Source organism: Alosa pseudoharengus, unplaced genomic scaffold, assembly GCF_046254945.1.
Source record: "Alosa pseudoharengus isolate Yale_2024_CS ecotype anadromous, Long Island Sound unplaced genomic scaffold, YU_APseudo_1.1 YU_APseudo_1.1_scf_63, whole genome shotgun sequence".
NCBI lineage: Eukaryota > Metazoa > Chordata > Actinopteri > Clupeiformes > Clupeidae > Alosa > Alosa pseudoharengus.
The window spans coordinates 236,551-244,119 of NW_027468852.1; the positions used below are offsets into that span (position 1 = coordinate 236,551).

General features: G+C 39.5%; 1 long non-coding RNA gene across 1 annotated transcript; it reads left to right on the plus strand.

Moving 5' to 3' along the window:
• The first annotated feature begins 618 nt into the window (after positions 1–618).
• Positions 619–7,340, plus strand: LOC143108709 (uncharacterized). The gene is made up of 5 exons (XR_012983779.1): positions 619–980; positions 2,153–2,233; positions 2,553–2,585; positions 4,723–4,996; positions 7,004–7,340. It is a non-coding gene; the product is annotated as an uncharacterized LOC143108709 (long non-coding RNA).
• The last annotated feature ends 229 nt before the right edge of the window (positions 7,341–7,569 follow it).

Below are 7,569 nucleotides of genomic sequence, written 5' to 3' on the forward strand. Positions count from 1 at the left end.
GTTTTTCCCCATGCATTTATTCTAGGCTACTGTCAGTGACTGCCGTGAGAGAAGCGGGTTCTGTGTTTAGTTCATGTCAGTGACTGACGCGAGAGAAGCGGTGTCTGTGTTGTGTTGCATTGCGTTGCGTTAATTTATTTTCATTGGGCATACCGTGCCGTGCCGTCCACAGCTCTTCAGTTCTGACAAAGCATTCATTTTTTTGAAACAATGAGTGCAGGCAGGGGCGTAGCACCAAATTCTGGGCCCTATGCACAAGTGGTGGCCATGCCCCCCCCCCCCCCCCCAACCAACCAACCACCGGCATAAGCATATAGATATATTAGCAGGCAATTCCAATGTAGCCTTATGGATGTGACTGAACATGCTTAATATTTAAATATTCTGTGTAAAATTTCCTCAAATTTCATTTTTCATTTGCTTCATAAAAACATAAGAACATTTTATTTTTCTGATGGTTGTGGCAAAAAAAATGGTCTATTCTAATTAGACTAGACTACAGTGAAAGACAGAGCATGACAGTGTTGCTAAATAAACATTGCAGTATAGCCTTTCGTGTGATTTCATTTTAAACTATAGGCTCACCTTGTCTCAAGTCCACATCAGATGGTGCAACCCAGTCTCACGTCTGAACGTGTCACTGTCACGTTAATTAATCTATTGGGACGTGTTGTGTAACACGTTTCCTTGTTAAAAAACGTGTTGAGCAAAACGTAATTATCGTGTTACTATCACGTTGTATTTCGCTTTCAACGAGCCAACAGAACCACGTCATCTGTCAAAAAAGCCTGACCTCACAAAATGGGGAGAATGTTATTTGATGCTTTTGACGTGCAGTTTCACACTCTTAAGCCTGTTTTGAGTTGTGGATTAGAAGGAGCCACCTTCTGGCTAGCAGTTTGAGAAGCCTGAACCCCAGAATCCAGAAACAATAACCGAGCAGGGACGGAGAAAAAAGAAGAATCCAAATGGGAAATGAGGTGAGCTTTGCTACTGCCGCTAGCATGATTATTTTGCTAGCAATTGAGCAAAACATTTTAAAGTTGATTTAACATGAAATAGTAGCCTATGCATGGGCAATACTGTGAATTCAGAGTAGGCGTGCACAACTTATAATTTAGCTAACGTGCATGATGTAATGTTACATTAATCTGTAAAACAGCTGTTGTCTGTGTAAATTAGCGTAATATTGTTAGTGTGGGCTACAGCTAACAGCTGGGCCTATCAGCCAGGCATGTATAATCGATAATCATGATGAACGTGAATAGATTTCGTTGGGAAAACGCGCATTGTTATAGGCCACATATCAGGTATAAAACAATTGTATTCTGATACAGCAGTTCTCCAGATGTTAGATATACACTTATATTATAATATAATGTTGTATTTCTTTAACCTGATTAAGAGAGGGGTTTAATTCAATAGAGAATTGCAATGTGTGTAGTATTATATTAGATAATAATATAGATATTAGATTAGGCTAGATTTAGATTAGATTCAACTTTATTGTAATTTAAAAGAGTAGGCTACAGGTACAGAGCCAATGAAATGCAGTTGACATCCAACCAGAAGTGTAGTTAGAAAAATAGGCAAGTTTTCCAGATGACATGTGTACAGAGACAGAAATAGCCTATACAGTGAATATGGAATGTGTGTCTAGCCTGTGTCTAGCCTGTCTTGTGTCTTGTCTAACAAAACAAATTGATAGTAATACATACAGTAATAATGATAATAGCAGTAATTACAGTAGGCCACTCGCACTGTTGTTGGTGACGTGTCTGTTTCCTATTGTTCCATGCCACTCTCCTACTGTCTCCTTTACTGTCCTGCGCCACTCGCCTACTATATTTTGCCTCTTGCCTACTGTCCAGCACCATTCGTCTACCGTCTCCTATGCTGACCCACGCCACTCACCTACTGTTTCCTAACTGTCCCATGCCACAAACTGTAACATTAAGCTGACACAATCTTGCTGCACGGTTACTTATCTGCATGCAATCACTATTGCCAGCTGTTATGAGTAAACATTATATTGGGACACCAATATATTTCTGATTCATGGGCAGTGTATTTGCTACTGAAGAAAAGGAGAACACATAGTAATTGTTCTTGGATGGGTATTTAGAGTAAGGTTTCTATTGATCTTTTTCAGATAAGGCCTCTTCATTTTCAACTGTGAAGGATCTACATGGACTTGGTCTGGATAGCCTTTCCTGTTTTGATGAGCCAGTCGGTATGTATTAGACATTCTTTAGGATAAAAGGATAAAAGGAGCCATATGTTATCAAAAATTCTACACCCATATGTAGAAAAGCTTTGTTGCTGTTTGTTATTGTTGTTGTTGAAAACTACGTTGAATGCAAAGAGATACATATGTCCCTTGAGAGGAGAGGGATGAGTGTGGATGGTTGAATTGTCCAACAGGCATAAAAATCTGATTGTGTATGATTGTGTTTGTGTCTGTATATGATTTTTTTGTACTTGTTGCATTTTAAGCATGCTTATATACTTTACGCCATGGTGGTCTAAATTGTCTTTATTGCCACTTGCAGGGTCTAGAGGAAAAACCCTATATGAGCCCCAGGGTGAGTAGTGTATAATTACTTTATCCCAAGCTTGATTTTCGTAGAAAGGTGTTCAAACCAAAGTCAAACCAAAATCTTCTAAAATAATAGATAGATAGATAGATAGATAGATAGATTTATTATTTGTCCTTTCGGAAAATTGTTCTGCGCCATACAGTAGACAGTTAGACAAGACTGAATACAAGACGGAATATAGACCAGAATTTCCCTCACCCCAACCGCCCCCACCCTACCACACCCCCACACATACACAACATCTGGGGCCGTATTCACAAAGAATTTTAAGGCTAAAAGTAGCTCCTAAGTGGCGAATTTAGGAGCAACTCCTAAAAATAATGGGCGTGTCACTCCTAACTTTAGGACTCCTAATTTTTTTCACTAAAAGTAATTCACAAAGCATTTTAGACCTAAAAGTAGCACCTAAGTCTGGGACAGCTTAAAAGTAGTCGAGAGGACTCCTAACTCACTAAGACCTATTCACAAACAGCTTTTTGTGGCATTTCACGTTGCGATGTTTTGAAATGCGTCGCCTATGCGGCAACAGGAGCTTCCAATCGCGAGGGAACAATTTTGCATTCATAAAAGGGATGCAATAACGCCACCAACAACAACCAAAACTACTCATTGTTAACATGTAAATTAAATGTAACGTTTCATTGTGAATCAAATTAAAATGGTCTCTTCTTTGCAAACGTAGGCATATGTGACATTCAATAATGTTGCAAAAGATACTGCATCAGTCCGTATGTTTCATTAGGCTACTACTGTAGGCTATTTGTTTTGCCTTACTCTTTATTCATTTAGGCTAGGCCTTTTTATTCAATTATTCATCATCTTCCGTCCTTCGAGCTACTTGTGTAGCGCACGCATTCTCAGACCTGTCACCTGTCACTCATCATCGTAAGGGAGGTGTTTGGAATCATTCCCGCGTTACAATCATCAGCCAATCAAGGTGGTCACTTCAGTCAAGCTCGTGCATGAGTAATGACGTCATCCATAGCAACGAAGACTCACTCTTAGTTTAGGAGTTGCCATTTTTCCTTACTAAGAGTAGGTCTGAAAGGCTTTGTGAATAACTTTTAAGAGAAAACTCCTAGCTAAAATCTTTTAGTGCGATTTAGGAGTACTCCTAGTGGTAAGATAAAAGGCTTTGTGAATACGGCCCCAGGACAGAAGGCATAGACTCCACTACACATGTATAGAATGATAAAGTGCAGTTGTGCATACTGTGATAGTCCAGCTGGAAAAAAAGTGCATGGTCCTGCAGGTAACGTCTTGTTCAACAATGTAATGCTAGTTGGAATGAATTACCTACTGGCTCAATTTGTTTGGAAAGAAGGTAGCCTGAACTTCCCTGATGGCAACACCTCATATGCCTGGTGTATGGGATGTGACATATCTCTATTAATTGCATGACCTTTCTTCAACACCCTTCTTTCACAGGTCGTAGCAATACTGTCTAGTTTTTTCCCCTCAACATTGCTGGCCATGTTAACTATCTTGTTTTTTTTTGTCACTGACAAAGAGAAATACCAGGTAACACAACAAAAAAGTAGCATGCTCTCCACGTTATGGTTAAATTATCGGAATGAGTGCGATGGTGATGCAATCCTGCTTTTCAATTAGTTGAGATGGTGTTTGACATTAAATTATAAGCAGGTCAGTTTCACATAATAAGCTATTTGTTTCTTTGGGTCTGGGTAATTCATGTGACAAAAAATTCTGTTATAGGCTTCTACCGTTTTTCTGAAAAACAAAGCAGTACAACAACATTTCTATCTCCAAAATAATGCATTGTACGCATGTGTGTACTACGTAGTGCATGCAGCTTTTAATGTCCAAAGTAGCCTATACTGATTTTCCTGCATAAGAACTACAAATACTCCTCCAAAACTACAGTCTTGACACTTGAAGTTGTGGAGTTATATTTTAGTAGCCTATTCTATAATAGAATAAATACCCACATCAGTTTTACCCTTGTCTCACCTGTATACAACATATGTCTATGAATTGCAGTAGTGATCAAATGAAAAAGGAAAGAAAGGTGTCCTGATGTGTTGTTTAGGGATGGTCCTGCAATGTTTTCTCGACATATTTTTATGTCTTTTTTTTCTCCCCTCTACTTATGTTTTCACAGATCCTTGCTCCTATCCTGATGTATGGGTTGCACTTCATTATATGACTCTAACAGAACACTCACAGAAAGGAGAGTGGTGTCAAACTACAAGACAGCCAGCATGTAAGCAAGGCCTTGTTTGTCCTTGTTTGGCTACTCATTTGTCTACTTCCTGAAGAGGCTGAAGCATGATGGCCTTGACACCTCAGTCCTTGCTTCCATTAACAGCTGTGTTATGGAGTGCATCCTCACATCATGGTCTACTGCAGCGGTGGATACAGAGGACAATTGGCAGGTATTTTACGTCACTTTTACATTACTTTTACTGTGATTTTGCTAGATATGGTTGTCGCTGTGCTGAATATAGGCCCATATTGTAGATCGAGAAACCGACTGTACAACTGATACATCTTGGGCTATACTATTAAGGGACAGCTGAATTGACCACCTAAACCATATATTTTCTGAAAGCAAATAGCCTCTAGAAGTCAATTAATATACATTAAGACATGTCCCACCTTCCTACTGACTTTGGTGCATCATAAGGCGTACATAGGCCCATATTGTAGATCGAGAAACGCATTGTACAGCGGATACATCTTGGGCTATACCATTAAAGGACAGCTGAATTGACCACCTAAACCATATATTTTCTGAAAGCCTATAGCCTCTAGATGTCAATTAATATACATTAAGACATGCTCCACCTTCTTACTGACTTTGGTGCATCATAAGGCGTACATAGGCCTATATTGTAGATCGAGAAACCGACTGTACAACTGATACATCTTGGGCTATACTATTAAGGGACAGCTGAATTGACCACCTAAACCATATATTTTCTGAAAGCCTATAGCCTCTAGATGTCAATTAATATACATTAAGACATGTCCCACCTTCCTACTGACTTTGACATATCATAAGGTGTACATAGGCCCATATTGTAGATCGAGAAACGCATTGTACAGCGGATACATCTTGGGCTATACTATTAAGGGACAGCTGAATTGACCACCTAAACCATATATTTTCTGAAAGCCTATAGCCTCTAGATGTCAATTAATATACATTAAGACATGCCCCAACTTCCTACTGACTTTGGTGCATCATAAGGTGTACATAGGCCCATAATGTAGATCGAGAAACGCATTGTACAGCGGATACATTTTGGGCTATACCATTAAGGGACAGCTGAATTGACCACCTAAACCATATATTTTCTGAAAGCAAATAGCCTCTAGGTGTCAATTAATATACATTAAGACATGTCCCACCTTCCTACTGACTTTGGTGCATCATAAGGCATACATAGGCCCATATTGTAGATCGAGAAATGCATTGTACAGCTGATACATCTTGGGCTGTACTATTAAGGGACAGCTTAGTTGACCACCTAAAGCATATATTTTCTGAAAGCCTATAGCCTCTAGATGTCAATTAATATATATTAAGACATGTCCCACCTTCCTACTGACTTTGACATATCATAAGGTGTACATAGGCCCATATTGTAGATCGAGAAACGCATTATACAGCGGATACATCTCGGGCTATACTATTAAGGGACAGCTGAATTGACCACCTTAATCATATATTTTCTGAAAGCCTATAGCCTCTAGATGTCAATTAATATACATTAAGACATGTCCCACCTTCCTACTGACTTTGGTGCATCATAAGGCGTTTGCAGGAAGGTGGACCATGTGCTAATGTATTATGTTAACTCACATGTATAAGTGACAAGCTTTAAGAAAATATATGGTTTGCATGGCTGAAACTGCTTTGCCTTTATGTTGGAGCTCAAAACCTATCATATGCCCCATTCATTTGCCAATATACAAAATAGTGCCATGTATTCATTTATGTCCTCCAACGTTTGCAGGAAGGTGGGCCATGTGCTAGTGTATTAAGGGACAGCTGAATTGACCACCTAAACCACATATTTTGTGAAAACCCATAGCCTCTAGATGTCAATTAATATTAATTAAGACATTTCCCACCTTCCTACTTACTCTGGCATATCATAAAGCATACATAGGCCCATATTGTAGATTGAGAAACAAATTGTTCAGTTAATACAATTTGGCGTACACTATTAAGGGACAGCTGATTCAACCACCTAAACCATACTAGGACTTGGTCCACCCTCTTTAAATACTTTTGCGCACTATATTAAAGGCATAGACCTGCATTTTATAAGTGGACTTTATAGTCATCAGTATGTTTGAACATGTCAAGAGAAACACTGAGATTGTAGTTTCTTTCTTTGTACACTTGTTTTATCTCTATTTCTAATTTCCAGGTTGTCAGCTGTTATCAGGCTCATCACCAAAGCAGAAAGACATGCCAGGAAGGAGCAAGGCACAGGCCAGGAAGGAGCAAGGCAAAGCCCGGGGATTTTTCTGCAGTTGTTGCTGCCCGTTATAGAAGGACTGCTCCTGAGAATAGATGGGTGTCTACATCGTTTTGCAAAATGGGTCTTCTACACATGATGTTTGTCAAGCACTGCTCATTGACTGGACAGGTGTCCTCTGTATTGTGACCATTGGTCATAGGCGCCACATGACTGTCTCAAAGTCCTCTACATCATTCCGGTGACGGGACTTCTGGCCTAGTCTGACAGGATGGGTCTTGTGTTAATCACCGCATCCTTCTCTCTATACTCGCTAACATTACACTATATTATAAGCAAATAAAGTTGTTTATTTAGGATTAGTGAGCGTATGTTTAAATCTTTGTTGTGGCATCCGTTTTTGTCACACATTCTGACGGCAAAGCACATGAACACTTGCTGTGGGAAAAACAAAGTAGCCATGGGGTGGTCCTTGTCATTCCCAAGTGCCATGATTGCACCATAATACAGTACGT